The 14,592-nt window shown below is 46.5% G+C and overlaps 1 pseudogene; it reads right to left on the reverse strand.

Annotated features, from left to right (window-relative positions):
• Nucleotides 1-8,387: 8,387 nt before the first annotated feature.
• The window catches only part of LOC136645102 (delta(14)-sterol reductase LBR-like), a 32,267-nt pseudogene continuing 26,062 nt past the window's right edge, over nt 8,388-14,592 (reverse strand).

The raw sequence follows: 14,592 nt of genomic DNA on the forward strand, positions 1-14,592 counted from the left end.
ACATCTTGTGGATTTGGCTAGGCTAAGTGTTGAATCAAACATTGCCAGAGTAATTAATTTTTATGCTGTGATTCAAAATTTTTCACAAAAAGGCCAGGAAAGCTCTTTTGGAGGAAAAAAAAAAATAGTAAGTTTATCTACCTTTTTTAAACTAATACTTGATGATCTGTATGCATTGCAATATAAAATGTTTCAATGTGAGTTTTCTCCTTATCTGTACTGTAGCATGAACAAAGATGTTCAAATCAAATGTGCTTTATCTCTGATCCTCTTTTATTTTTTTATCGTGGATGAAGTATAAGAGCATAAGGCCTTAAATGCAGAAAATGAACTGCACTCCATGCCTCTCTCCTCTTTCATACCCATTTGGGTTAGTAACCTTCCTGTGGGCAGGAAGGAGGTAAGGAGAAAGGCAGCTAACGTGCCTATATGGCACACTAGCAAAGATTGCCAGGCTTGATCCCCTATCAGCCGGCAGCAGGGCTTTGCTGCCAGCTGATTGGCTTGCTGGACTTAAGGGGCAGGACAACTGAGCTCGATCTAGTGCGCAGGCGCTAGACCTGGCTCAGTTCTGTTCCTGGAAGCGAAGTAGGTCACTTTTCCAGGAGCGGAAGAGAGGCTGCGCCACGACGGGGCTTGGAGCGCGGGGACCTGCGCTTGCAGGCTCCCGTCCTCAGCAGCAGCGGGTAGCCTCTCCAGGGGGGTGAGCTGCGCACTCTGCAATCGCTCAGGGGCGTGGAGGGCGCTGAGCCCCATGAGTGATTGCAGCAGGGGCGACCCGTTGCGTGCTCTGCCCAAGCGGCATCAGCGGGGGGTGGCCTGTTGCACGCTCTGCCTGAGCGGCAACATTGGAGGGTGGCCCACTGCGCGCTCTGCCTGCCGCGCTGCAGGGTGCAGCGGATTCGCACAACCTGCGAGTGGCGGCTGCGGGTGCCTCCCGAGGGTCCGCAGGGGCGGCTGATGCCCGTAGTGGGCAGCCACCCCGCGGCCCTTGCCTGCATTGCCTGGGGCGCTCGGTTCAGGCCGCATTTCGGCGGCCATTGGGGGGGCGCCTCGTGGCTGGTCGCCATTTTAGGCTCCTGCCTCGTGGCGCGCCGCCATTTAGAAAATTAAAAAATAGTCCAGTGGCCATTTTGACAGCTATTCCAGCCCAAGGGTTTTCCCTTTGCAGGGTTGGGTGGACTTCCTGCAAGCACCAGGCAAGCACGGTGGAGCAAAAAAACGTGCTGCTGCAGCGTCTCTGCTGGGATCGTGCCCTTCCGTGGGAGACTGTATTGTATACTGTAAAATTAGAACACAGGGGGTGGTGGGTCCCCATTGGGGATATTCATTCACTGGGGGGTGGACATGGGGAAGAAAGTTCAGAAGTCGGGTGGCAAGGTCACTAAAAAGGTGGTTCCAGTATGGCTCCCCCCTCCCCTCCCTCCTCATCGGATGATGAGGAGCAAATGGCGGAGTTGCGGGCTTTCATGGCTCGCTAAGACGCGAGACAAAAATAAAAGGCCCTTCAAAAGGCGGGGCAGTGGGATGGGGGCTCCAGCTCCGGGACAGTCCCCGTACCCCATAGGTCAGTCAGAAAAGGTAAAGGGGCCTCTCTCCCTCCCCGGCAGGACCACGTTCCGGATAATAAGCGCGTCTCTGTCGAGGAGGGTAGAGCGCAGGACAGCAACTCCCTAGATGTGGAGGTGGTTCATCCAGTTAAAAGGCCTCGGCCACAGGCTTACAGTAGCTGCGGTGGGCAAGGTGAGCCTTGGGGTGACTTTGCCCACAATGTAGAGTCGGTGTGGGAAGACCGGGAGGGCCATCCTTGAGCACCTAGCTGGGCTGCCCCAGATCAGCCCTGGTCTCCTTGGGGGTTCAAACCCCTCGCGCATGTTTCCAGTTCAATGCCACGGGCAAATGCAGTAGGCAGGGATGCTTGTTTTCCCATGGCTGCGGCATGTGCGGGGCTAAGCACCCGGTTGCAAAATGTCCACAGCTCAGTGGTCCGCGGCAGGGTTTCCACCCCTTCCAAAGGAAAAGGTCTGGTGGCGGACCCTCAACTGGTGTTGGCAAGGGGCCCAACGCCAATTAAGATTTCCTCCTTGGTTTACTGGCTGCAATTTTATACTGATCGTTCTGCAGCCAGATTGTTGTTTGAGGGTTTTCAGTTTGGGTTCAAGATTCAGGCCCCGCCTCCGGTTAGGCCCACGTTCGCTCGCAACCTCCGGTCAGTGACTGGCATAGAGGAGGTGGTGCGGGAAAAAATAGCCAAGGAGGTGGAGGCTGGTAGAGTAGTTGGACCGTTTGCTGTTCCTCCATTGAGGAATTTGCAGGTGTTCCCCCTGGGTGTGGTGCCTAAAAAAGCCCAGGGCCAATTCAGACTGATTCACCATCTGTCCTTTCCGGAGGGTTCCTCTGTAAATGACGGGATACCGCCCCAACTCAGTACGACATCTTTAGACGGGGTTGTTGCCCGCCTCAGGAGGTGTGGCCCTGGGGCTTTGATGGCCAAGGCGGATATTCAATCTGCCTTTAGATTACTTCCAGTGCACCCCCAGGATTTCTGTCAGTTGGGTTTCCAGTTTGAGGGGGGTTATTATGTGGATAGGGCTTTGCCAATGGGGTGTTCAATTTCCTGTTCAGTTTTTAAGGCGTTCAGTACATTTTTGGAATGGACTGTGCGCTTCAGAACTGGGTTACAATCCACTGCCCACTACTTGGATGATTTCCTTTTTATGGGACCATCTGGGTCTGGCATCTGTGCTCAACTCCTGGGTGACTTTGCAGCGCTGTGTGAGCAGCTGGGGGTCCCCCTGGCACATGAGAAGACAGAGGGCCCTCTGAGCAAGCTTACTTTTTTAGGTATTGAGTTGGACTCGGTGACACAGACCAGTCGCCTGCCAAGGGATAAATTAGATAAATTGACACAGATGTTGACTAGCGCCCTAGGGTCCAGCAATTTAACATTGAGGGAATTACAAAGTCTGGTGCGGCATCTTAATTTTGCCTGTAAGGTCACTGCCCCTGGCAGGGCCTTTGTGTGTCGTTTATGCGATGCTATGGCAGGGCTTTGGTGCCAGTCCCACAGACTTCGGGTGTCATCTGGTATGAGGGTGGACCTGGAGCTGCGGCTGGAGTTTTTGAAAGATTTCAACGGGATCTCCTTTTGGAGATCTTTACAGTTGATTGAAACTGAGCTCCAGGTTCACTCTGATGCTGCGGAAGCTTTGGGATTTGGAGTGTTCTTCCGAGGACGCTGGTGTGCAGCCCCCTGGCCACAGGTGTGGGTTCAGGAGGGGATCACCAGGGACCTGACATTTTTGGAGCTCTTCCCGATTGTTGTGGCTGTCCACTTGTGGGCTGGGGATTTTGCCAACTCTTCAGTTCGCTTTTGGTGCGATAATCTGGCTGTGGTCCACATAGTTAACATGCAGACCTCCAAATCCCCCCGGGTTATGAATCTGGTTAGAGTCTTTGTCAAGCAGTGCCTTGCTATCAACACTGTTTTCTCAGCCAGACATGTGCCTGGGATTGAAAATAGCATAGCTGATGCTCTCTCGATTTCAGGAAGAGCGCTTTCAGCTGCTAGCCCCCGAGGCCAGTCAGGATCCCGAGCCCATGCCCCAATGGCTGTGGGGACTTGGTATGATGAGGCCCAAGAAGCCATCTGGGCATCGCTGGCTCCATCTACCCGAGCCAGCTACTTGAGTAAGATCCGTGAGTTTGGTAATTTCTGTAGGTTGGCTTTGGTGCCAGAACAGGGACCATTTGTGCCCCACACTCTTATGCAGTTCACTTTGGGACTGCATAATAGGGGGTTATCCAGTAAATCTATGTCCATTTATCTGGCGGCCATCTCCTTTCAGTCACAGGCCTGGGGAATTCAGGACTCCACCAAGGATTTTAGGGTGCGTAAAATGGTGGCTGGTTTTGGCCGGCAATTCCCTGCAGGCACGGACAAGCGCCTGCCTATTACGCCCACCATTTTGCAAGGGCTGAGCATGGAGTTTAGTGCCATGTATTCCTCAGCCTTCGAGTCGCTGCTGTTTCGAGCAGTGACTCTGGTAATGTTCTATGGGGCCTTTCGCCCTGGTGAGGTGTTGGTTAGGTTACGGTTTGCCCCTACTTCTTCAGTGGAGGGACTGTGTTTTAAGGCCTGGGAGCTTATCCTTCCATTTGCGAGTGTCCAAAACGGACCAGTTGGGGCATGGGCAGTGGATTCAGCTGAAAGAGGCTCCGAGCCGGCGCCTTTGTCCAGTATCTGTCATGGAACAGTACTGCTTAATGGCTCCTGCAGGAGTGGGCCCGCTATTTCGTCACGAGGATCGTTCCCCCCTTTCACTTTATCAGTTTCGGGCCATTTTTAAAAGAGCGCTGTCTCAGGTTTGAGGCCTGAATTGTTTGGGATGCATTCGTTTAGGATTGGGGCGGCATCCACTGCGGCCAGCATTGGTTTCTCCCCCCAGGGTATCAGGCGCATCGGCAGATGGCGCTCTGGTGCCTTTAAATACTACGTTCATTAAGGTGCCGCAAGGGCTCTGTGTGCAGTGCCAGGTTGGCGCGATGTGTCAGAGCCGTGTGGGCTCTGTGGGCAGCGCCTGGTTGGCGTGGGCAGCGCCATGTTGGCGTGATGTGTAGGTGCCGTTAAGGGACAGGGTGTCCTGTAAGTTTACGTAGGTGCCGGACCAGGTCACTGACCGTGACTGGCCATTAGGGTGAGCATTAGGGTGGAGGAGGCATTCCGGTCCAGTGAGCTTATCTCACAATGTGCTTCTTTTCCCAACAGGTCTGCAAAGGAGGTGCCCAGCCAGGGTCTTGATCTGCAGACACTCCATAGTTTTTTGGGCACGGAAGCACGCCATGTCATCCAGTTTTGGCTCTCAGCTGGCGCTGGGTGATGTTGCTCACGTTGACTGGTTGGCCAAGAGGGATATGTGTTGGGGTCAATTTTTCCCGGCCTTTTTGGAATGCATAGGTATCAACCCCCTGCCGCAGGTAATCGTGGTATACTTGGGCGAAAATGACTTGGGTCAGAGGACGTCCATGTCCTTGAGGCTCCAGGCCCGCAGGGAATTTAATTTGCTAGTTCGTCAGTTCCCCAGGATCACTATCCTATGGTCTGACATGCTGTTTAGGAGAGTCTGGCGGTGGGCGAGTTGTGTGAAAAGAGTCGACGTAACACGCAAAAGGGTCAACGCTTACCTGGGCGGGGTCGTCACGGAGCTTGGTGGAGCAGCTATCCATCATCCTAGAATTGGTTTTGAGGAGGCTGCTCTTTACTGTGGCGATGGAGTACACCTTTCCCCTAAGGGTTATGGGCGCTTTCTTTCAGATTTGCAACAAGGCTTGAAACTCTTTTTGGGTGCAGGGAAGGCCAAGCGCTAGGCTGACCTCCCCTTGTGGCGGTCGAAGTGCTGGGTGGGTAGGCAGAAGACCTTCTTGGTGTCCAATCTAAGCCAGCAAGGGCAGGGGTGAACCAGAACCGCTCTCAAGATGCTGGACCGGCTCGGGGAGGCAGGCTGGCTAGCCCCTGGTCTGAACTTTGGGGCCTTGCAGGGGTGACCTGAAGGCATAGCAGTTTGGCTGGCTTACCCTCTTCGGGCGACGGTGAAAGGCGGGCTTAATAATAATTGAGCTACACCTGGAGTCGGGTGGATGCCCTATGAGATTGGGGGACGTAGATGGCTAGGGCCGTTTCCCCACTTAGAACCCCGCACTTAGGATGGGTATTGTTTACCCTATTTTGCCTTGTTGCTCTTGTTGTAATTTAATAAAGTGGCCCATTTAATCCCATACCTGTTGTCAGCTGTATTTATTGGAGAATGCATGGTAATTGAAGTAAATGAGGTCACGGACTGCCAGAAGCCAAACAGACTCGGTGAGTGGGCATTGCCCCATTTTTCTTTTCCTCTCCTTTGGGTGAGGAAGCCCCCGTTTTTACTTTCTGGGACTATTCAGCCATGTGCTGCCTTTTGTTCCCATCTAATAAGAGACAGAGCACCCTGTGATAGAACAGGGAAAGAACTGGAGATTGTGCCAATAAAGAACCATGCTACCTCACTCAGTCACCCAGTGTGATCCTTTGCTAAGCCTGATTCTTATGTTTTCTGTTGGCCCTTTGCCAGCTCTCTCACCTCCAGGAGCAACAAGGCGAGGTGAACAGACCACATCCAGGGGAGTCTCCGACGACTAGTTTCCATCAAGAAAAATATTGAGAAATGTCTGATGGGTCCTGCAAATGAAATGTAAGTCATCATCAGAAACAAATGAGGGGTACTACCTTTTATTCAGATTTTTTAAAAACTCATTTCTGCTCCCTCAGTTCTCTGCTTCTATCGTATTTCCTCTGGAAACTTTTCTACCTTGTCAAAGACTACATTTTCACATTCTGTTATAGCCTTAATTTTAACTTTGTAGCTATGTGAGCCAAGGCAGCAATCCTGAGCATACCTATCAAGTATGCCCCATTGAACTTGGTGGTACTTCTGTTTAAAATCAGGCAGTAAATCCTATCAATACATAGTGACTATCAAATAATGAGCGGATAAGGCCTCGTAAGATATGCACGATGTATGCACTGCATGCACGATGAATCAGATCTGATGATGGAGGCTGGAGGTAGCAGAGGCTGGAGGTAGCAGAAGAATAAAATCCTTGCAGGAGTCCTGCATAAAATGCATCACTGACATAAGTGAATGTTGAACATAAACACTCTTAAGGGATAGGGCCGGGGGCATGAGTAACATTACAACGGCATTCAATTACTCCTTAACTTTCTATTACTTTAACTTCCTTAAACCACAATGTCTTTATTCCTTCCAAATTTTCAAACCGAAACAAATTCAATAATATCTGAACTATTTTCTAGTTTCCCTACAGGCACCTTCCAATTTGCGACATTTGTTTTCAGCAAGAACTGGCATCAGACACAGAGCTGTGAGTCAGGGCTTTCCCCAATCTAAATCTCGCCCTTGCCATGAACTCTCACCAAGTGGACTTGGGCAAGCCTTTGCCTCTCAGCCTCAGCTGCCAGCTGCAATACAAGGATAAAACCATGGAGCTCACCTTACCAGACTGTTGTGAGAACTATATCCAGGTAATGCATATGAAGCAATTTGCACACTCAGAACATGCTGTATAAATGTGAATTGTTATATCCCAATCCAGAGCTCTTTGTTGCCTATACCACACCCTTCGACATCTCCCAGAAGAAAAAAAGAGACACTCTTGTGTGTTTGCAATATCCCCACTTACACACCAAATACCACTGCCCAAACTGCCCCCACCCCCCACACATACACACTGCTAATGGCTCCAATGTGCTTGTTGTTCATTTACCCTACAAAAGCCTATCCTGTAACCCATATTGGCTTCTCAGGTAGGAAATCTCAGTAGCTGGTTATGACCAGATGAATGTGAAGCTGCACAATGGCCTTTTGTACCCATGCATATGCATGTGCACTAGCATCAAGATGCTTTTTCTGGAGACTTGAGGCACAATCCTAACGTCAGCCCAAGAGGGTCGCAAACGTGCCATAAAGCACATTTGCTCCTCCATGGAAGTAAGCCATGTTGGCGCACGGAGGTGCGCCAGCCCACGGATGCCAAATCCAGCCTCCACAGCAGCAGGAGATGGTAGGTCCATTCCGGCTGAGCTCAGCCAGTGCAAGGGTCTGGGGGGAGGCCAGCACGGGTGGAGAAGAGGTATTTCAGGGCGGAGGAAGGGCAAGTGGCGTGTGGGCAGGGAGCAAGAAGCTGGGCCAGGACCTTGAAAAGGATCTTGAAAAGGAAATATGAAGAAGACATTGTAATACATGCTTTCAACATTGATTGGGAAGAGCTTTTGTTTAGTATAGTTAGTAAATGAGATGCTGCTAAACCAATTTGTTTGATTTGTGGATCTTCCACAGGCCCGTCAAGCTTTTACACTTGCCCACTGCAATGTGTTTCCATCTCGTGAATTAGATGCCCAATTTCATCGATACCCTCAGACATCTACCAATTGTGTCTGTAATCTTGGAGAAATCGAATCCTTAGATCTTACTGAACTGCATTGCCTTGCTATACGGATATCAGAAGTATGTTTTTAAACCCACTGCAGGATGGTCTGTCCTGGGTAAGGGATGTTGATGTCCTACACTCACTTCTTGTCTCTACTGATGCTTTAGTTATAAGCCAAATGGCAAATTTTCTGTTTGATATTCTAACAGGACGCAGAACTAACTCTGCCATTTACCCTTGCAATTCAACTTCTTAGAGACTGACTGCCCAATTCACCGGCACGCACTGTCACAAATGTGTCGTAAGGCACATTTGCAGGCCCTAGCACCGGGTGAGCGCCTGTGCCAGCCCAATGCTGCCTGGCTAGCTGGGCTAGCACCAGGCGGCCACCAGAGCTCCACCACTCAGCAGTCGTGAAGAATGCCTCCTAAATAGTTTGGATGACGCACCAAGCCCCACCAGCCAGAGACCAAGAGATTTTTTCCAGTTGCAGTGGGAATGACCTTCAAATGAGCTAATTTTGGATCTTTTGGATTCCTGCGAAATGCATGTTTCTGCAAAGCTGCGCTACAGAAAATGTAATATCCAAGCATTTTCAGAACCACAATTGCAGAAGCTGTAGGCCAAGAAATCTCATTAGGATGATTAACTAAATACAAGGCTTGTAAGCTATAGAGAAATGGAAACCACACCAAGTCTCCAAACACTAGCATGAATCCAAACCCTTCATAGATGATGTCCATAATTGTCAAAATAGCTTCCTCAAGCCAAAGACCATCAACCACATAGAGGAGTTGGACACTATTCACTAGAATCATGGCCAAAGAGGGCATATTCCAATGTTGCACTTTCATCTCAGTCAAGAGCATTACCAAGTTAACAACCACCCAGCCAATTAGCCCTGGTCGTAACTCACAGAATTTTAGGTCAAAATTACCAATGCAAGGATTTAATTCACGCCCCATAAAGAAGTCATAAATGATGTTTCCAGAATTTTCCCCCAGAGACAATTCCTGTGTAGGTGCTTTTAGGGAACGAGCATAAAGATAAATGCTGAAGACCACAGAGAACACGGTAGCGCAAACTGCAAACTGCAGAAAATGGTCCTACAAATAACAAAGCTCTATTTCCAAATACAGAGATATTCCTACAGCTACTGCTGTTAAGAGAAAAGCATAGAATCCATTCATCCTGTATTGCAGTCTAGTTCCATCCACAAGGGGTGTTCCATATACGACCTTTCCTATAGGCAGTAAATTAAACAGTTCCTGGAGAACCAAAGAAGGAAGACACCAAATACTCTCATCTCCCACAAACTTTCAAAAGTTGGGAGTGGTGGAGGGAAATTCAGAAGACAGGGATCTTTATGTTTGCCCATTAACAAACTTGGTCCCTTCCTGTGGCTTGGTCCCTTCCTTGTGGTTTTAATCACATTTTACCACATTTCTTTATCATATATTTTGTTATTTTACTTATTCATCGAGAAGCCCGTGATGAACACCAGTGTAAGAAAAAATATGGCTTAGCATGGGAAAAATACTGTCAACGTGTACCATATCGCATATTTCCATATATCTACTGGGCCCTCTTCAAAACTGGTAATGATGCAAAGCTTCTGTCAAGTCTCCTTTGCAATGAGCCACATACCTCATACAATTGCACTTGGTATATATGTGAATTCTGCTGGATTGTCTTTTTAAAAATTGTTCATAAAGTAGCCAACATCTTTACCACTAAAAAAAACACACACACACAAAAAGTGAAGAATGCCAAGCAGCAGAGAGGTAAGTGGGGGCATGGGGGGAGGAGTTCCGGGGAGGGGGGTAGAGGGCAGGGGGGAGGAGTTCCGGGGAGGGGGGAGGCAGGGGAGGGAGCGGGGGGAAGGGAGCGAAGCTCCACTGGCTCCAGAGCCTCTGTGTCAGGCTCACTGCCCATGGAGGCTCTTGATTCTCTGCCAATCTTTGGTTCTCTACTTGATTCTCCACCAATCTACTCGGTTTACCCAAGGAAAGGGGACAAAAGTCCCCTTCTCCTGAAGAGCCACCAGCAGCTGCCCAGAGTATGCAGGATGCGGTGGCAGCCATATTCGGTGCTGCTGCAGCCCCGCGCCTTGGGCAGCTCAGGATTGGGCTGTGAGTCTGCTTATATTGTCTCTCTCATCTATGCTTGTGTGCTTGTCTTTTCATTTTGGTTTGTTTGTTTATGCCTAATAAAGGTTTTTTTGAAATTGAAATTTGTGCATCTTGTGGTAACCAAAAAGTTTAACTTAGAGCAACATTTCAAGCAAAGGCACTCTGATTTTAATTCTGTTAGCTCAACATTACAAATTGACTTTACTAAGAACAAACAAACAAAAAAAAACTGAAATCACTAGCTGGCCAACAATTGCTTTTCTACAAGAGTGAAGAACTGACATCAATGATGAAAGCTTCCTACAAAATTTCCCTTTTGTTGGCATGAAAAAAGAAGCCATACGCTGATCATGAATAGTCAAGTCCAGCCTATAAATATCTGCTAACCATGCCGAGATCCAAAACTACAAGTGATCAACGAAGTTGAGCTTTCTGGGAATACAGTGATGCATCATATTATAGACAACATGGCTAAAGACAACACTCAAACTGTGTCTTCTATTCACTCTTGTAAGTATTAACTGCCCAGTTAAGTGTTTTTGTACGTTTTATCAACAACTTTGGTTTAATTGAAGAACTCTTGCACCACCTAATAACAACTAAAGGTGAATATGTTTTTAACAAACTGAAAACTGTTGTTGAAAACAATCAGTTAGAGTGGGGGGAAGTAGACAGCATTTGCACAGATGGGTCTCCAGCCATAATTGGGAAGAAGGAGTGTGTAGAGTTGCTTGAAGATTATTTGGAAAGGAAAATATTTAAGTACCGCTGCATCATAAATGAAGAGAATCTTTGCGCAAAGGACTTGGACTTTTTCTGTTATTGTTGCTTTGTCTAGCCACTTTGAATGCCTGTCAGGGAGATAAAGCAGTGTGTAAATTTGTAAATAAAAATACATTATTTATTTGGTAGTGTGCTGCATAAACAAAATTCAAGTGCAAGCACTCAATCATTGGGAATTTCACAGTCTATTTGTGAAGAAGATGGAAGAAATGGGTGAATTGATTTTTCACTGTAACATGCATTAGCTTTCAAAGGGAAAGGCTCTGGAGAGATTCTGAAACCCACGACATAATGTTTTAAAAGAATGGTGAAGTCCCAAGTGAGTGCTCACTTATCCAGAATGAAGACTGGCTGTGGGATCTCACATTTCTTATTTGTTTATAGTATTTTTACCCCACCTGCCTCTCTGGGGGATCATCTTTCATGACCAAACTTTTGCTTTTTTCTAAAGATTTTTTCTCAAAACAAATTATCTCGATTTGCTCTAATGCAAGAACAAGCAAAAATATCTGAAAATGCCCCAAATTATAAGGTACAAAAACTTAATCTGTTTTACACAATTCCTTTGCAACAAGATTAAGTGACTTCAGTATTTATATATCTGTTGAATATTTTGCAAACCACTTTTCAATTTATGTTGGACTACTCTCCAGACATGCAGAGAGAAATTGACAATCGGCATAATATTGCATTGAAGGGTAAATAATGAGATTTTTTCCATTTCAGCCAGTCAAAATTATGATGAATTCTGGAAATTTCTTCCAGTTCCTGATTTCCAACTTTACACAAATTGGCACTGCAGTACTGTTGTAGGTTTGGCTCAACCTACATTTGTGAACAATCATTTTTAGTAATGAATACAATTAAAACTAAATATAGTTCAAAATCAACTGACGCTCACCTGAATAATTTAATGTTGCTTGCTTGTTCAAAAGTAAACCCGAACATAAAGGATATTGTAAGAAGTAGGAACATTCAAAAGTTGCATTAAAATTTTATTACATTTTCATTGTGAGTTACAAATGTTAATCGCTGTTAATCGTTAGGTGCTCTAAGAATGATATAAGGATAATAAACCTGATAATTAAGTGATGATAATTGTGTTATTATTTAAACCGGATATAGATCAATTAGTTAGGACAAAGGATAGCTTGAGTGGCATGCCCAAGATACAAAAGCCTAAAGATGGCACATGCCGTTAAAATGTTGCCCACCACATCAATGGCAAGAAGAGATCCTTCTGTGAAATGAAATCAGGTCATGGGCCTGATCCTTAAGGTGACATGAATAGGGGAGCCAGTGTGGTTGGGTGAACTATGTGCATGCTTCAAAGACTTACTGCATGCTCCTCTTTGAGATATATGAATCCATGAAGGTGGAAAAACCAGAGCCTTATGATGTCACACTATGGATAGGAGGAAGAGACCATAACATGGAGTTGCTGTTTTCAGTGACAACCACACATTTCCTGTAACACAAGATTACTGCCCACAGGCTCATGATTGCTCAAAGAAATTGGTTGTATATTTAGATAAACATGATCTAAATTTAACCCTGTCATTCTCTGCATTAAGAAGTGAGCCAAATAGTATCCAGCCCTTCAATTTTTCTTAAATGTTCTTAAATGTTCTTTTAACATGGCTAGCAGAAGGAGATGGCTTTAAAGAGGGTTAGACAAATTCTTGGCGGATTGGTCTCTTCACAGCTATAGTGACTAAACAGAACCTCCATGGTGTAAGACTGAGACACCAGATGTTGAGAACGAACAACAGGGAGTGGCAACAGGCTTCATGCCCTATTTGTGGCCTTCCTGGAAATATATGGCTTCCTGTTAGGAACAGGATGCTAAACTAGCTGAACCCCCGGTGTGATTCAGCAGGCCCTCCTTATATTCTTTACGAGTCACATGCATCTTTGCATACTCTAGTGATTTAAGCACAAATAAACTGAAAATGTGCCAGTTCTCTCTCTCAGGAATTGACAAATTTTCCATTGTGCAGGTTTATTTTCAAACACACTGTTCATAATTAGGACTCACTTGAACATTTGGAAGACGTGATTGACAGACAGCATTGTTTCAGTCTTTCATAAACCCAGTTGGAAAGAAGTTAGAAGGTAAAAATGAGTTTTTGAAGCAAAAGAACGAAGAGTGTGAAATGGGAGCCTGGATTGCCTCTAGCCACCCAAATAGGGTTAACTGAGGCTTTGCAAGCTTGGTCCTTTTCTTTAGATTGTGACTCTTTCCAGAGAAGAAAATAATTGATTACCAGGTCTGGCACTGTGGAAGACCAGTATATTGTACATGCCAAGAAGGGTCAGGTCAGGCTGCAAGAAGATGCTGAGAAGTTAACAAAAAGTTCTGACTGCTAAATTAAGGAAAAGCACTTTCTTCTTCGGGGGAGGACCAGTTGGGGAGGGGACCTTCTGGTTGGAAGGACCAGCCAAGCCTTGAAAATAGGACATAAAATGTACCAACTAAAAGGCAGGATGTGCTTGAAAGCTCAAGAGAGTAGTGCCAAGACATTGAACATCAGTGGTTGAGCAACACAGTGTGTTGTGTGTGAGCAACACACACAGTGGTGTGCACACACACACACAGCAGGTCTGTCAATGCAAATGAATTCACTCAAATTGGTTAAATGTGTACATTTCTAGGGGTGCATGGGGTGCGTAAGCCATTCTAACAACTGCTGATGGTGCAGTGAATTGACCTCTAGAATATTTTGTCCTTCTTATTAGTAACTGTCCAACGAATCGCTGTGACCCATGCCTCCTTATGATACACCACACTTTACAAATGACCCATCTGGGAAGCAGAATGCGTTGTGTTTAGCATTCTGGTGATTCAAACCTTGATACTGTTTGAAGTCATATGACACAAAAAAAGTCACTATACCTGACTGATCTAGTCTGCTACTTGGGCATCTAGTTACGAGATGGGACATACTTCAGCGGTAGACTATATGGGTTACATCAAGGAGTGCCCATGTTCAATTCCTTGCATTGCCAGGGTAAAGGGGGCTAGAAAGAGTTCCTTGCCTGAACCCTTGATGCATGCCAGTCAGTACTGCCCATACTGAGCTAAACAGCCCAATGGTCTACCTCAGTACAAGGCACCTTCCTGTCTTGCCATTTTCTATTCACTTTGGACTAGAGATGTTCCAGAATTCCTTGGTTTGGTGCAAAGATGGCCTGTCATTAAATTGCCATTGTGCATTAACCTCATTATCTAGCTCTATAATTTCTTCAGTGGATACAGGAGGCCATGGGGTGGTTGCTGAAGGATTTAAAGTAAAAGATGCTAAGCCACTTTTACCCTCTTGGCAATATAAGGTGGAGAAAAAGCGGCACCACTCGTGTGGGGAGATACCCATATGAGAGCAAGGTGCAGTTTTCTGAGCAGAATTGGTGATTATACCCCAAAATTGCTTAGAATTTTTATGTTCTATGGCGGCTAGTAGTTTATACCACAAGCGGGAAGCATAATTATGTCGCTTTTCTTGGATCAGTTGTTTCAGCTGCTTCTTTAGAATGAAATATGTATCGGGAATTTGAATAGCCCCTGAATAGCGGTATTGCTGGTAAACGGATCTAATCTGATTTTTGAGATCCATATAATCCCTATCAAACCAAGGGGATATTGTTTGGGATCCCTCCCCTGTACCACCTTTAGCAGAGGGTATACTAGTGTAGG

This window comes from Tiliqua scincoides, chromosome 3, assembly GCF_035046505.1.
Source record: "Tiliqua scincoides isolate rTilSci1 chromosome 3, rTilSci1.hap2, whole genome shotgun sequence".
Taxonomy (NCBI): domain Eukaryota; kingdom Metazoa; phylum Chordata; class Lepidosauria; order Squamata; family Scincidae; genus Tiliqua; species Tiliqua scincoides.